The sequence below is a fragment of the Trachypithecus francoisi genome, unplaced genomic scaffold (assembly GCF_009764315.1).
Source record: "Trachypithecus francoisi isolate TF-2019V2 unplaced genomic scaffold, Tfra_2.0 Lachesis_group7, whole genome shotgun sequence".
NCBI classification, from domain to species: Eukaryota; Metazoa; Chordata; class Mammalia; order Primates; family Cercopithecidae; genus Trachypithecus; species Trachypithecus francoisi.
In genome coordinates, this window is record NW_022681472.1 from 3570494 (window position 1) to 3587929 (window position 17436).

The following is a 17436-nucleotide window of genomic DNA, read 5'->3' on the forward strand; positions in this document are numbered from 1 at the left end:
GAAAGATGGACTTGTAACATCATTCATTGAGAGTTCAGCTGGGAATCATATTTTGGAATTTGCCTTAAGACACCCAGCCACCCATTGCTTTCCTGGGTGGCACACCTCTCACAATGGATGGGTGAGAATCCTACAGGCTGTCAGTTGTAAGAAAACCCAAGATTAATCTGACATAGTCTTTAAGGAGCAGTGATTGCATTGTGGGCGAAAGGGGAAATATGGGTAAATTCTTCACACCAACTTCTGAATGGAGATGTGTTGGGTTCTCCCATTTGAATTTCAAGCCTGCAGAGAAGGACACATATGGGTTTCCTTTTCTTTACTTAGCAATCTTCCTGGAGTGCTCTAACTTTCCAAGGATCCAGACAGCTCTCTAGCCTCTGTAAAGTCCTCCTCTTTACAGACCCGCCCCAGCGGCTTGTAGAATCTTCACATCGCGGGGAGCTTAACTGTCATTTATTGACATGGAAATTGCAGGTAAGTGAGATCTATTTTGTTCCTTGAGGAGTTTATATTTTGTAGAGTATAAAGATACACTAACAGGAAATTGCTCTTTACAGGGCCAAGTACAGCAATAGGGTAACTGGGGAGTGTGCTAACCCTACTAAGGGAACACAGCACGCCAAGAGCCACCAGAGAGAGTTTCTGGGAAAAGACAACACCAGGAACATGTCTGGTGCATGAGAAGGAGTCACTCAGATGGAGAAAAGGCATGAGGAATGCCCAAAAGGGAGGAGGGAAAGAGGCCAGTGCAGGGTGGAAAACTGGGAGAAAACGTCAGGACTGAGGTAGATAGTGGGGGTGATTATGACATGGAAGACAAAGTGCAGTTTGGGAGGAAGAAATTGAGGAGATGGTGTTCAAGGTTTAAAATAATGAAGATTCAGATTGTGGAGGGGAACGCATTCCAAAGGTGGCCAGGTCCATGGGGTGCATGCTTACTGAGAGGCCCTGGCACTGTAAGGCTCCCACAGATGGTTTGCTACAGGACATTTGTCATTTGCAAAGGAAGAGCTGAATTCTGGGGACATATGGGGAAATTTCTGAGATTCTAGCATCACAAGTTTGAGCTGAGGACGCTCTTCATTTGTCATCAGTTTAATGTGGGCTTATTATATACCAGAAAAAGGCACTATGGAGAATGTGAGTCCTAGGTTTCATGACATCAAAGTTGATAGCAAGTGTGATGCTCTCCCAGGCTGTAAGAGATGCCTGGACAATGCATTCAGGGTGGTAAGACTTCTTGGCAGAGGCTGGAAGGGCTTCTCAGGGGAGGGAGAGCAGAAATTTGCCGGGCAGAAGGGAGATAAAGGGAAGGAAGTCCATTCCTGCAAGAGGCATGGAGATGTGGGAGCATGGACAGGCCTAGGGTTGCAGCATCATGGCAAAGGTGACTTAAAGGATCTCCAGAAATCCATTGTCTTTCAGAGAGTTGTAGTGTGTGCCAAGAACCTGAACAGCCTTTCAGAAGCACCAAGTTGCCCTAACACTCTCTCCTAACCTCCTGACCAGCTCAGAACCTATCCTGTCTAAGAATAACAGTGCCTGCTGAGGAAGGGAGAGAGTTTCTCAGTCAGTGTAATGTTTACCATATAATTTCCTATCCTGTTGACCTGCACATTTGCCTCCTTTGAAAGTTATGGTTTTGTGGTTAGCCGAGTGCTAAAAACCTATAGGTTTCAAACCCCTCATCAACTTTACCAGGAGGCTGAAGATGAACAGAATCATCACCCTAGTGAAATCCTTCAGTTACCTGTGCCTACAGGGGCCCATCTTAGGAATCATAGACTATCTCATAGCTTAATTTTTAAGTTTTACATGATGTTTATTTCTTAATGCATTGTCATAATTTGTTATAATCTTATCAATATAATAATCTATTTAAATCAAACCAAACTTATGATACACTTCAGTTAGATAGTCTGTTTACTTTAGTTCCATTTTTTGGAGGATATATTCAAAGTAATAAAATTTCACATGCAGAGTTCAAATAAAGGCATTGAATCAGCCCTTGCTGTTCTCCAGGCAAAGACATGCTTATTCCAGTAACTTTGCCAGGTGTGCGAGTGTCTGCGGTTAACTCCCTTTTGTTCTCCAAGGGTCTTGCTTTATCACCCAGCCTGGAGTGCAGTGTTATGACCTCGGCTTACTGCAGCCACGACCTCTTAGGCTCAGTGATCCTCCCACCTCAGCCTCCCAGGTAGCTGGGACTATAGGCGAGCACCACTGCGCCCGGTTAATTTTTGCATTTTTTTGTGACACAGGGTTTCACCATGTTGACCAGACCGAACTCATGGTCTCAAGCAATCCTCCAGCCTTGGTCTCCCAAAGTACTGGTATCACAGGTGTGAGCCAGCACACCCAGCCTACAGGGGCATTTTTAATACCAAATGAAACATGACCAAAACGAATGGGCTGCTACTGCAGCTATGCATGGATGAGTAGAATGGAGACATCCATTTCTGCTCTTGGTTTCACACAGCACATCAAAAACTGTCAGAGGTGTAGGCCGTGGAGAGCTACCAAGCCCTGTAATTTATATTTGTTGGGTGTAAAATGGCGTCACATCTGCTTTCTTGAAAAACAACATTGCCTTGAGCACACACACTCCATTGACATCCAGGTCAAAATAAGTTTTCCACTAATGCTGTACAGTGGGGTTCGATCCTTCACTCATTCAGCAAATATTGACTGAGTGCCCACTGCCATGTGGGAAGACAGCACTGAAGAGGACTGGCCAGGGCCATGTTTTCACGGATTTACATTCTATAGAAGGGAAAAAGAGAGAAACATAAACAGAAAAAATGCAGCAGGGCATGGCATCAGGGGTGCATGACTGAGGCCAGCCATGCGCAGTCCCCTCTGTGGGCATGGGTCAGACCCGGTCCTCCCTGCAACCACACTGACATGGCTTGTCATAGCAAACTGTGGTGATGGCACTGTTAGTGTCACATTTATCTTCTAAAGTGTTGCGAACTTAACATGTCTTCCTTTTTTTCCACAAAATAATGGAGGGAAATATTAAATACCGGCCAAGGACTGAAGCCTGTTGCAGACAGTGAGGACTGGATCTGAAGGTGTGTAGGGCTCCCCGTCTAACTTTCCCAGACATCAGGAGAGAGGGGCACCCTCCTGGGGGAAGAGGAGCTGCCCCAGGACTGGCAGAGGAGTCCCTACCTCGCCTCCTCTGGCACAGGGTCAACCAGCCCACACCAGCCCCCTGGGATCACCACTGCCGGCCCCACCTCCTCCCACTGCCCCTCACTTGGAAACCACCCCGTGTGTCATCAAAGCCACCAGAGCAGGAGACTCCACACACCACTCCCTCCCTCTCATCACCTCCCAATGCGCACCACCATCTTGTAGCCAGACAATGAGTATAGGACAGCTATTCAGAAAAGCGCATGGCTTGGGAGGCTCAGGACATGTCCTGACGGCACCTGCAGGTTTTCTTTTCCTGGGGCCGCGGGCACTGGCGGTGCTGCACCTGCCGCGGGCCAGCGCCCTGCCTGTCAGCCGCATACCTGGGCACTGGTGCAGGCCCTGGCCTGCTCCACATCCTGCCCTGCTGCGATTCTGTCTCCCCACTGCACCACCTCTCAGTAGACTCTGTGGAGCAAGGCTGTTCCTCCCAGACCTGCCATTTGATTTTCTAGAATCCTGTGGCCATGAAAGGAGAGAAAAACACCGCCCTTTTTGCCTCTCCCTCCCGGCCGCAGGCCAGGGCGAGACCTTGCTTGCCTTCATTCAATCTGTTGTCAGTCAATTTCTTTCCTTATTATGGTGTTTCAAGACCATAATAAACTCATCTCACATATATGGGCTCATGCTGTGTTTATACTAGTGGGTGTCTCGGAAGAGAGGTGAAACCCATCGTTTGGTGAAACAGGCATTTGTTGACGTGAGAAGGCCAGTGTTCACCAGAATCAACTTGTAAGCTTTTTATAAAACCAAAGGCTGTGTGCTACTGGATCTTGAAAAATTTATATAATTTTTTCAAGCTGTAAGAGATGTCTGCAGAGATAAGCCTGTTCAGAGAGACAGGGCGAGGCAGACTCAGAAGTAAGTGGCAGCAAACAACTCCTGAGCAGGGGCCTGGTAAGAGCAGAGGAGGGGTATCCCTGCGGGTGCGGGAGGCCTGTCCTCTGCCCCGGGAGCTGCGTCTGGCTCACGAGGCTGGACTCCAGGGTCTGCAGTCTTCGCACCCCTGTGATTTGTTCCTCGGTGCTGGAACAAGGAGGAAGTTTTCCTGTTAGTGGTGGAGCAGGTGCCACTGACTTTGTGACCACAGCAGTGATTGAAATACTCCAGTATTCTCCAATGACAGGAGTGAAAAATCTCGTTTTCTGCTTTATTGCACCTCTTCACACAGGCTGTGCATTTCATGTAGGGTACGAAATGCTCTGTCCACTGCACAGGTGACAGGCAATTAAGTGACCATCGTCTAGTCAGTGGATGTCTAGTGGCAAAGGGAGGGAAGCGGTGACAGTGCACTTCAGCGGGGAGGGCGCTCGAGTTTCATCCATGTAGACTAATGTCCTCTCACCTGGCAAACCGCGCAGGCCCAGAATTCTGTGTGAGTGGCTGAGTCCCCATAACAGGGGCAGTGTGGAGCAAAACAGGCAGGAGGGAGGCAGAAATAAACAAGGGGATGTGTGTTAGGGGGAGGAATGTTTTCTTCAGGTACTAAGTGGCAGCATGAGGTGCACAGCAAGCCATAAATTACAGAGGAAGGGGCCACGCCGTGTAGCACCCATGCTGGGGCGTTGGCGTGCAGATGTGAGAACACATGGGGGGTGGTCTGGCAAGTCCTGGGCCCTCCCCGTGCTGCCCCTGAACTTTCTAGTCAGAGACCCATGTGTGGCAGTGCACGTGTGGGTGAAAGGTGGCGAAGGAGGCCTCTGTCCACTTGATGGGCACAGTGGGGATAAATCTCTTTTTAATATTAGATGTGCTGACAGGCCTTCCAAAGCAGATCAGTCTTCTCTTCCCAGCCAGCAAACCCACTCAGCCCTCCACGACTGCTGCAAAGGGATGCTGAGGAAGGTGGTCTGCCTTACTGCTGGCAGGGCCCATCAATGTTCTTCCTCATTGTGACTGGCCACTTTATTTCTAGCTGCCAAAAAGACCATTTGCTTTACTTTCCCTGCTTTCTGCTCATGCTCATCCAGCTTGATGCTGTCCATCAAAGGGCCGTTTTGGTGCCACTAGATGGGCTTGTATAGTGAGTGCTACTGTGGTTCTATATTTGCACTCTTTCTTGATTGTTTATAAGGAACCAACTTAGTATGACCACATAGAGGTTTTGTGGCCTAGGAGACTAGGGCGTTACTTTTCTACCCTCTCAGCTGTCAGCATCAGCCAGCTGGTCTGCTCACCTGTGCCTGCCCACCTGGGTCTGCCCACCTGGGTCTGCTCACCTGGGTTTGCTCACCTGCACCTGCCCACCTGCACCTGCTGCCATCAGAGCCGAGAGCAGGGCTGCCTTCAGGAGCCAGTGGGCAGGAGCAACCTGTGGCCTGAGGCGGTCGTCAAAGGCCTGAAGGCAAATCTGCTGCTCATGATCCCAGGACTGTCCAGCTCACCTTTACCATGAACTCCATTTTCCCATAATCCTCCATGAAGTGACTGAAATAGTCACAGGGTGAGTAGAAAATCATGTGCATTAATCTAGAGGCTTCCTCAGCAGGACATGCAAGTAAATGCAAAACCAAATGGAGCTGAGGACATGGGAGATCCAGAGAGGAGGTTTCACTGCGTGCGTGAGCTCATGCATGCATGTACGTGTGCATGGAGGAATACACAACACACATGCATGCACACACAACCCGAACTTAAGACTAGATAACAAAGTGCTCTAAAACTCACATAGCAATAGGTTTCAGTTGGGTGGTTAGTAACAGGTATAGGAAAAGATTTCTTCACAGTAAGCTGTGAGTTTATGGGGCACTGTTTTCCTAAAGAGAACAATCCTGGATGCTCAGCCAGCAGGGATACTGATTTGACCAAGAGTCAGCATTCTGTGGAAGTAGACACTATATTCTTAGCTTGGCAGTTTTGCAGGGAAGGTATTTGTGTATTATACAATGAGGAATCTCTTAATCATCTACTCGTGGCAGCTGAACTGCACCTTGGCTCCTGCCAGGCCTGCCCACTTAGGACGCGGATCTCTGGAGGAATTCCAGTCCTGCCCTGGAATAGCCGCAGGTGGGCTGGCAGCCAGCAGCATGCACTGAGCGTTGCCTGAACACTGGGAGGTGTGACCCAGGTGGCATGCAGGATCAGCATGGCTGTTCTTGAGAGCATGATACTGAACAGGAGAACACAACAATGCATACAGACTTTTGCATTATGTCATAATCACGAGAGTTGGCAAGTAGTGAACATCTCCTATGTGCTGGGCACTACTATAGGTGCTTTCAGTCTATTCACTTAAATCTTCCCCACCCTGCATGGCAGGTGTTCTGAGGAAACCCTCACCCCCCAAAGACTGTGTAAAGTGAGGTACCGAGTGCTCCAGGCACGCAGGCTGCAGTCCCACCTGGCCGCCTCCTCTATGTGTAGGGTGCACTCAGGGGCATGGTGGGTTCTGGAGGAGGGATCCCCGACATGGAGCTGAGTTCTTGCTCAGTGGTCCAAGCAGAGGTGTGCTTGCTCCATCCAGGGGGATCAGCTGTGAGAGCTGGGTTCAGAGCACACGGCAGGGTGCAGGGCTCAGAGCCCCTTTCTAGGGGGCTGCAGCAGTGGCCCTGTGAGGCTGGAGAAGGAAAGAAGGGCTTGGATGCACCTCTAGCTGGGGAGCAGTACTCCTGTCCCTGGGTCTAGGTGGGAATCGCTGCTCCTGTCCCTGGGTCTAGCTGGGAAGCACTGCTCCTGTCCCTGGGTCTAGCCGGGAAGCACTGCTCCTGTCCCTGGGTCTAGCCGGGAAGCACTGCTCCTGTCCCTGGGTCTAGCTGGGAGCACTGCTTCTCTCCTGGGGTCTAGCCAGGAGCACTACTCTTGTCCCTGGGTCTAGCTGGGGAGCAGCTTTTCCCTGGATCTAGCTGGGAGCACTACACCTGTCCCTGGATCTAGCTGGGGAGCATTGCTCCTTTCCCTGGGTCTAGCCAGGGAGCATTGCTCCTTTCCCTGGGCCCAGCCGGAAGCACTGCCCTGCCTTCATGCCTGCCTCCTTGCTCCTTGGCTGCAGTCAGTAGGACAACTGCCACAACACAGAGTTAACTTTCTACAAAGGCAAAATGCCCTTCTATTCCCCACTCCCCCAAAATGTACGCCAGCCCTTTCTGAGGAGGGTGTGGGAGATCCCCTTGATCAGGTATCCAGAGCTGGCAAAAGACAAGTGGCTGCATTGCATTCTCCTGCTTCCAGCTGAGCATGATAATTGCTTATTTTTAGAACTGCCTCTGGTGACAGGTCATGAGCAGGCTGAGAGGTAACTCCACAGAGAAGCTCTGGAGCACCCACAGTGTGTGCTGACCCATGTGCGCTCGTGGGATGTGCAGGGACTCAGGCAGCATTTGGAAATTCTTGGGACTGTGAGCACTGAACTGAAATGCTTAGAGCCACTGTGCTGCAGATGGCTGAAGCTGGACAGAGGAGAGTCCCGGGCATGTAAGGACAGTAGGTCATACTCACAGGGGTGCTCTGCAGCCAACAGACTGCCCACGTCCATGCAGCCTGGGAAAGAGGGCAGGGAGGGGCGCACTCCTGGGGGAAGAGGAGCAGCCCCAGGACTGGCAGGGGAGCCCTCACCCTCGCTCCTCTGGCACAGGCTCAGCCAGCCCACACCAGCCCCCCAGGATCCCCAGTGCCTGCCCCACCTCCTCCCACTGCTCCTCTCTCTGAAGCTGTCCCTGTGTGTCATCAAAGCCACCGGAGCAGGAGACTCCACACACCACTCCCTCCCTCTCGTCCCCTCCCAATGCACACCATCATCTTGCAGCCAGACAATGAGCATAGGACAGCTATTCAGAAAAGCGCGTGGCTTGGGAGGCTCAGGACATGTCCTGACGGCACCTGCAGGTTTTCTTTTCCTGGGGCCGCGGGCACTGGCGGTGCTGCACCTGCCGCGGGCCAGCGCCCTGCCTGTCAGCCGCATACCTGGGCGCTGGTGCAGGCCCTGGCCTGCTCCACATCCTGCCCTGCTGCAGTTCTGTCTCCCCGCTGCACCACCTCTCAGTAGACTCTGTGGAGCAAGGCTGTCCCTCCCAGACCTGCCATTTGATTTTCTAGCATTCTGTGGCCATGAAAGAAGAGAAAAACACCAATCCCTTAACTCTTGCTTACCTGTTTCCTTTTTTAAAAAATTCATGGCATGAAAACTTTTTCTCCACTCAGTTAATCTTTTTCTTTTTCCACCTCCCCCTCGCCCCGCTCTGTGGTTTTGTTTTCCTCGTCCTTTTTTCCTTTCCCCTCCTCTTCCTCCTCCTTTCGTTTTCAAGACAGCAAACAGCAACTCTGTTCTCCTGGACTGAGTGCTCCGTGCAGGTAGGGGCAGGACCGCTTCTGCGCAGCGCTGTCCTTATCTGGGATGGGGTCTGCCAGCGCTGACTGCAGGGGCTGCACACATCACGCACACATCCCACGGTATAACCGCCAGGGTCCCTGGAAATACGGAGGGTGCACCCACTTCCTGGTTAGCGACTAACTTGAATTCCTGGGGCTGCTATGCTCTTTTCTCTGTTTACATGGATCAAAATACAGTACCAAGTAATGAGAGATATGAAGAGGGAAGCAACTTGCCTTGCACTTAGTCAGATTCACACTATCCCAATTAAGAACACAGAAAGTGGACCACGGCATGAATTTGGCTTGTTGGAGCTCAGGTAACTTGGATGTAAGTTCATGTTTATCTAATGGGATTTTAGACTTTTATGTCTGCATACAAATCATATCTCATTAATTTCCCTTTGATATTTTAGCACGTTAGAGCCAGGATAACAAACACATTAAATCTTGCATGTGGTTAATCAGAATCCTAGACGTGAGCAGTATGATGCCAATTGCTTTAGAATTGGTGAACTCTTGATGGGATGAGAGAGAAACTCTACTGCGTGTGGTAAACGGGATACACTACGGTTTGTATGTCTGTATGTTCTGAGTGTGTTGTGAGGGAGATGTGTGTGTGTGTCTCTGTGTGTGTGTGGGGGGGGGTAGTTGCACTAATGCTGACTCCAAGAGGGTAGCATTCAGGAGCATTCTTGTGATGTTTACACCAGCACTTTACCCGACTTTCATGAAATTCAGTTTTCTAAATTCAATTATTAAAGATATTTTAGAAATATCCTACAACTTCCTTATACTAGTAAGAGACTTAAGCAATGCCATGCGGGTTCCCCATTTCCAGACTTTTGATGCCCATACTTAATCATTACACATGAGCACCTATGAAGAACCTAAGCACACTCCAAGATAGGGAACACATGTCACTGTCCTGACACACCTACCATAATCGATGCATTCAGATCATACTTACAGTTTGTTCAGAGGGGGAAACAGCTTCCCTCTTTGTAACATGATGTAACACACATTATCTCATTCAATCCTGCCTTACAGAAACCCTGTGAGGTAGAGGCAGAGAGAGCAGGTGTTATTCCCATTTTACAAAAATGTAATCTGTGGAGTAATTCATAACCTATAAATAGGGTGACAATACGTCCTGCTTTGCCTGGGAAAATCCCAGATTACATTGTGCTTATGTAACTATGAGCATCTCCTTTCACGACAGCATCCCATTTGGGATGATAAATGCCATGGTTCCTACCAATCTATAATCACTTTTCACTTATATCAGACTTTAAAAGTTCATGTGACCTGTGCCATGCCAGGTGGTATCTTGTGACAGTAAGAGGCAGTCAGGGCTAGAACACGGATAAGGGCCTGGGCTGCAGGTCAGATCTGGTGCAAATCCCAGCTCTACCATGTCCCAGCTGTCTATCCTTGGGCTAGGGACTGGCACCTGGAAAGCACCACATTATAATTTATTATGTTTGCCACTTCATCTCATGATCCCTTATCATTGGCATCTTCTTCTCTAGGTAGAAGCCTTTCCCTGACATCATCCAAAATGGCTCAAAGAAGCACTCCTTGTCCCTTTCTAGTTGAGGAGTCCAGCTTCCACCATTCTCTTCACAAACAGGTGGTGGTCTCCGCCTCTCCTCCCTCTTAGCATAGTCTGTTGACACTCTTCTCACTCTGCCTCCCTTGGTGCCAACAGAGTTTTCCAGCCTAGTGACCACTCCATGTTCTCCACTACATCTAAACTCTTGGTAACGCCAGGTCTCAGCCTAATATCCAGATTCTTACTAGCATCAAATATGAAAGGCATTACATCCAAGCCGGAAACTCCCACTAAAGAAAGCAAATCCCAAGGTATGTTCAGATGAGAAGAGTGGATAGGAGAGGAATCGATGATCTCACATAGCAACTCTGCCTGCAGATTCTGGAGCTGGAGACACTCACTCACTCCACAGGAGTAAGTGGAGGATATGTGGCGAGAAAGGATTTGCTTTAGACAAAGGTCTTCAGCATTAGAACTAGATAAGGTTCTTGGCTTTTGCCCTTTTCCAGGTGAGACACATTGGAGGTTCCTGAGTTTCTTAAATCCAGTTTGTAGGTTGAAAATAGTAAGTAATGTTTACTTCTTAGGATAATTGGGAGAAATTAGTGAGATAATGCATGTAAAATGCTTAGCCAATATTTGGAACAAAAGTGCTCATTGGATTTTTGTATCATATGTTACTGAGATTATGGGGATCTTAAAAATTTCATTTATTCCATTTTCTGACTTTATCATGTTTCTGAAGGATTCATGAAGAAAGACATGACTAAATGGATTTAATTAACCTCCCAGACTTCCCAGTGTTTTTGGGCTAATTATTTCTGCTGGGAGGCAGTGACTCAGGCTCTAAATGCCACTCACAGAAGATTCCTAAATCCTTCCGCTTACTTCCACAGTTCTTTGTCTTCGGGCTGTGTGGCTCCGAGTGGTGGTGTCCTCCCTCAGGGAACAGGCTGCTCAGGTACCCTTCAACCACATGAGGCCTTGGAAATGCAGATGGGAGATGGACAGGTGCAGCTCAGGCTAGGAGAAGGCAGCCTGGGTTTCAGCCAGTGCATCCAAATGTCCCCCATGCTGACAAGATCTCACCCCAGGGACCTCTGTGAGCCTAGCTGGGACCACATAATAGGGGCAGTGTGGAGCAAAACGGAAAAGAAGGAAGTAAAAAGAAATGAGAGAATGTGTGTTTTAGGCGGATAATATTTTCTTGATGGGTTAGGTAGGAAGCTTGAGGTCCACAGAAAGCCACAAATGACCAAGTGGTGGAGCTGGGTTAGTGAGCTGCTGCCCGGGCAGTGGTGCCGATAAAGGTACTTCAAATGCTGACATGTGCCCAGCCTCACTGAGGATGCCTTCATTAGATTTCCTGCCGTTTTTACTTTCCCATGAAACTGAGCAAGTTTGGCCAGATGTGGTGGCTCACACCTGTAATCCCAGCACTTTGGGAGACCAAGGAGGGCAGATCACGAGGTCAGGAGTTTGAGACCTGCCTGACCAACATGGTGAAACCCTGCCTCTACTAAAAATACAAAAAATTAGCTGGACATGGTGGTGCGTGTCTGTAATCTCAGCTACTCAGGAGGCTAAGGCAGGAGAATCGCTTGAACCCGGGAAGTGGAGGCTGCAGTGAGCCGAGATCATGCCACTGCACTCCAGCCTGGGCGACAGAGTGAGACTCCTCTGTCTCAAAAAAAAATAAAAAAATAAAAAAGAGAAAGAAAGAAAGAAACTGAGCAAGTTTACTTGAGCTATATCTGTGAGAAGTGTGCTTTGATTTACGTGCTACGTGTTTGGGAGGGCTTCTCCCTCAATGGCAACTTAGACTGGAAAACACTGCAAGACACCATCTGCCTCAATCTCTGACAGAGAGGGCAGTCACTCCATCAGAAAATGCAGATCTATTACTTCTACCTCTTTTGGAAATATAACCACACCATCCCCACAACTTGCTAAATTGTAATTTGTATATATGTGGGTTAAATTTCTATTTCACTATATATCTTTTGTAGTCTATGTCTAATGCAATTCACAATCCTCCCTTGGTCGCACTTGGTGAGATTGGTGAGAACTAACCACTAGCTGTGAACGACTGGGTGAGCGTCAGAGGTGACTCTGGGAGGAAACGGCCCCCTGAGATAAGACACAGGGTCAGGAAAAGCGCAGGAGCTACAGAGCAGCTCAAAGGAACTTTCTTCAGATGGTTGTCTTCATAGTTTCAAGGTAATTGATTTGAATCCCCTTTAACAACCTTCTTTAATACAAATGATACAACTTTGTGAGGGGAGGCAGGAGAGGTGCTATTACCATGAATCCAAGCAGTGACAGGTGACGACACAAGTGGCACATGGAATTATCACTTTACATGGTAAATGGGGTTAGGGCAGGGACAACTGACTTAGACTATATTAACCCTCATGGTGTTGCACAAAGTAGGAACTTAGTGAATGTTTTGGATGATTTTATGGTGCAAGCAATTGCAGGCCTGGTTTCTTACAAGTGCAGTCTTGTACACAGAGATATTTGCAGGTTAAGAATGCAGGACTACCAGTTTTCAGTGGTGGTTTTAAAATCCTGCAGTTAAAAAAAAAAAGCACTTAATTGTTTCCCAAATAGAATCTCTCCATGCTGCTTGCGAGGTGATGTCTACCTCTTCTAAAGGGGCCTAGCCTGGCTTTCTGGTACTCCACACAGCATGCTGGGAGGAGAAGGGGAAGCCAATGTGAGGAGCCAGTTAGAGGAAGACTATCACTAATCCCCCAAATTATAGCTGCTCATCTACATTCTTAACCCAGCCCCCTGCAAACCCAGGCAAAGACCAAGGTCAGCCAGTTTGGCTGTACTTAGAGGGGAGAAAAGTCAGGCCAAAGCCTAGCAGTGCGGAGGTGAGGGCATAGAATGGCCAAGAGGGGAGAGACAGCTCTTCCTTTAAGCTACCCCAAGGGTACTCAGATACCCTTATTATGTGGTGAGTGAATTTTCAGCGTTACAATCATTTCTGAGTTGGTACAGTAGTGAAATTAAAGAGAATCGATCAATCTAGATATAGCAGCACAAGGAAGTGATTTGGCAGTTTATGATGAACAGCAGAGGAGACGTGTTCTAGATATATTGAGAGGTTCTTGGACAAAGCTTATGAATTCTTAGAGTCAAGTGTCATTATCATCTTAGGCTGGATTAAAATTATTTAGGATTTTTCTTGTTGTTAACATCTTTTAGGTTTAAATAATGGCAAGTAATAAAAGAGGGTTATTCATAGGGAGGTCAGTATACACTCAACATACAGTAAAAAGTTTAGGTACAGATGTCTAAGATTAGTACTTTAAATGATAAATTAAAATCATGCTCATGATGGTCCGTGATACTGGTAAGGAAATTAAAAGAATGTATATTGCAGGGAAAGGGAGTCTCATACATTGGGGATGACAGTTCAGTTGGAAGCCTTTCCTGCTGAGTGATCTGGCAACATGTGCTAGAAATCTCAGAATTATGCAGAGACTCTAACCCAATAATTCTACTTTTATAAACTTACTCCAAGAAAGTAAGCACTGCATTATGTGAAAAGGTTTATCTATAGGAGGTGTTCAGTATTAGAATTATTTATAATAGCAAAAATGTGGAAACATCTGACATGTCAATGGCAGGAAAGTGGTTTAATAAAGTCAGTCATGATGGAATACCAGGCAGCCATTACAAATCAAGCTACAGACAATGACCTCAAAAAAGGTTGACAAAATAGTAGTACAACAAGACAAAAGTGCATTTTCAATATGATCGTCTGAAAAATACAGTATTCTCTTTGCAAAAATGTAGGTGTACTTACAAATGCATTGTAAAAGTCTGGAAGGATTTACACCAGAATATTAACCAATATTTTCATGTTATTTTAAATAATTTCCTAAATATCTGAAATATTCTTCAGGGAACCTAAATTACTTTGTAATCAGAAAAATTAGTTAAAAAAATAAAAGCAGGCAAGTAATATCAACAAGATGATGCACTGAGAGATCCCAGCTCTTGTCTCTCCAACAAATGCAAGAATTTAACAACTACTTGCCAATAAAAATAGCTCTAGGAATACTCCAGAGTACAATGAAGAAACTGTAGGAACCCATTAAAGCAACCCCAAATCAAGGACAGCTGCATATAAAAGTGTTGGAAGCATTTTATCTGCATCACCCCATCTTCTACCCTGGCACAGCTTGGCAACAAAGGGGATCTTTTTAGCTGTGACCTCTCTCTGTGGGGAAAAAGGAGAGCAGAAGTCTAGCAGCCTTCACCACTGAGGACCACAGCAGTTTTTGTCACCATCATGGACACCCACAGTTTTTATGACTGATGGTGCCCACAGTCTTCACTGATGTTGACCCCAGCTGATTAAGCTGCCCAGAGTCCAAGTTGTATCCACCTGGAGCTAGAGCTGTCACACCCCAGCTGGTGCCTTCATACTCACCAATAGGTGAAGGTCTTTCCCTACCAAAGCCAGCCCATAAAATTCTGGAAGAGGTAACTGCTCCTTCGTGTATAGATATAAATGCAAAGCTACAAGAAACATATAAAACCAATGAAACATGACTAATTTTCCAGTAACCAACCCCGAGGAAATGGAAATCCTTGAATTTCCCAACAAAGAATTCACAATGATTGGTTTAAAGAAGCTTAGTAAGCTGTAAGAGAACACGGTCAGACAAGTCAACATAATCAGCAAAACAACATATGAACAAAACTAGAAGTTCAACAAGGAGACAGAAGTCATTAAAAAACCCAGAATTTCTGGAGCTGATAAGTACAGTGAATGAAACAGAAAATGCAACAGACAGCCTTAAGAATAGATTCAATCAAGCAGAAGGAGGAATCTGTGAATTTGAAGACAGGTCATTTGAGATTATCCAGTCAGGCGAGAAAAAGGAGAAAAAACAATAAAAAAGAATGATGAAATCCTACAGGATTTATAGTCCATAATCAAGTGAACCAATATAAGTATTGTGAAAGTATCAGAAGGAGAAGAAAAAGAGTCAAGAAGTTTACTTAAATAATTAATGACTGAAAACTTTCCAAATCTTGTGAGAGAAATGAACATCCAGATTAAAGAAACACAAAGGACCAGCCTGACCAACCAACATGGAGAAACCCTATCTCTACTAAAAATACAAAATTAGCTGGGTGTGGTGGTGCGTGCCTGTAATCCCAGCTACTTGGGAGGCTGAGGCAGGAGAATCTCTTGAATCCGGGAGGCAGAGTTTGCAGTGAGTTGAGATTACACCATTGCACTCCAGTCTGGGCAACAAGAGTAAAATTATGTCTAAAAAAAAACAAAAAAACCAAAAAAAGAAACACAAAGGGCCTAAAATAGGGTCAACCCAAAGAAGGGTACAATGAGATACATTATAATCAAATTGTCAGAAGTCAAGAACAAAGAGCATTTTGAAAGCAGCAAGAGAAAAGTGACATCACATATAAGGCAATGTGGATAAGACTATCAGTGGATTTCTCAGCAAAAACCCTGTAGACCAGGAAAGAGTGAGATAACAAATTCAAAGTACTGAAAGAAAATAAAAAACCCTGCCAATCAAGAATACTATACCTGCAAAATTATACTTTAAAAAGGGAGAGATAAAGTCTTTCCCCAATAAACAAAAACTGAGGAAGTTTGTTACCACTAAACCTCACTTACAAGAATGGTAAAGAGAGTTCTTCAATTTGAAATAAAAACATGGTAAGCAGCAGCATGAAAACACATGAAAGCATAAATCTCCTTGGTAAAGATAAATATGTAGACAAATACAGAATAATGCAACACTGTAGTATGTAAATTACTGTTAACCCTAACATGAAAGTTAAAAGATAAACATTTAGTAAGAGACACACAATGTACAAAGAAGCAAACTGACTACAAGAACACAAAATGTGTGGGAGGATTAAAAGTATACCTTTTGTTTATGATCAAAGTTAAATTGTTATCATCTTAAAATAAACAAGATATTTTATGCAAGCCTTGAAATAACTACCAAAACCCCTATAATTGACACATACACAAAAAACCCAAAACCAATCATTACAAAACATCATCAAATCAAAGAGAAAATAACTGCCAAACAGAAAACAATAAACAAAATGGCAATAATAGGTACATATTTATTAATGGTTGTTTTAAATGATTATAGATTAAACTGCCCAACCAAAAGGCATAGAGTGGTTGAACAGATTTTAAAAAGATCCAGAAATATGCTGTCCACAAGAGACTTGCTTTAAATGTAAAGGTACATATAAGAAGAAAGTTAAAGGATGGAAAAACATATTCCATGCAAATGGTAACCAAAAGAAAGCAGAGGTGATTATGCTTATTTCACATAAAAGAGATATTAAGTAAAAAATTATCTTAAGACAAAGTACTGAGAAATGGTCAATTCAACAGGCACATATAATAGTTTTAAATATATATGCAACCAATATCAGAGCACCTAAAGTATATAAAGCAAATATTGACAGATCTGAAGGAATAAATTTATAGCAATACAGTAATAGTAAGGTACTTTAATATCCCACTTACAATAATGGATAAAACATCCAGACAGAAAATCAGTAAACAGATGACTTGCACACACTATGGACTAAAAAGACCTAAGAGACATGTACAGAACTTTCTATCCAACAACAAAAGAATACAATCTTCTTAAGCACACATGTAAAGTTAGATCACATGTTAGGCCACAAAACAAATCTTAACAAATTTAAGAAGACAGAAATCATTACAAGTATCTTTTCCAAGAGTAACAGAATGAAACTAGAAACCAATAAAGTAAGACCACGGGCAAATTCACAAATATATAGAAAGTAAACACATTTTTGAACAGCTATTTGTTCAAAGAGGAAATCAAAGAGAATTTAAGAATTATAGTAAGACAGACAAAAACAAAAGCAGAACACAACAAAACTTATACAATGCAGCAAAAGTAGTATTGAGCAAAGTTTACAATGATAAATGTCTACATTAAAAAAGAACAGAGATCTCAGGTGAAAAAACCTAACTACACACCTCAAAAAACCAGAAGAAAAGAACAAACTAAGCCCAAAGTTAGCAGAAGGAAAGAAATAATAAAGGTAAAAGCAGAAATAAAACAAATAGGGAACAGAAAAAAATTAACAAAACTAAGACTTGGTTTTTGGAAAAGATAAACAAAATTAACAAACTCCCAGGCAGACTAAGAAAAAAAAAAGAGTCAAAATCATAAATGAAGGAAGAACCATTACAATGGATGCTTGAGAAATAAAAATGATCATAAAAGACAATGAAAAATTACTATGCCCAAATTGGATAACAAAAGAAATGGATAAATTCCTAGAAATATATAACCTACCAAACTGAATTAGAAAGAAAC

At 45.1% G+C, this 17436-nt stretch overlaps 1 protein-coding gene across 2 annotated transcripts in view; it reads right to left on the bottom strand.

The window, feature by feature from the left end:
* Positions 1–2293: 2293 nt before the first annotated feature.
* EFCAB1 (EF-hand calcium binding domain 1) overlaps positions 2294–17436 on the bottom strand; it is a 30470-nt gene continuing 15327 nt past the window's right edge. Inside the window, exons 7-9 of one of the 2 annotated variants that reach the window (XR_004435344.1) lie at positions 9476–9560; positions 8101–8236; positions 2294–2766 (exon numbers count right to left, since the gene is read on the bottom strand). The gene's annotated coding sequence lies outside the window, so the exon portion shown is untranslated. Of the gene's footprint in view, positions 2767–8100; positions 8237–8287; positions 8605–9475; positions 9561–17436 lie in introns of those variants that run through there. The other variant, XR_004435343.1, reaches the window with a different exon arrangement.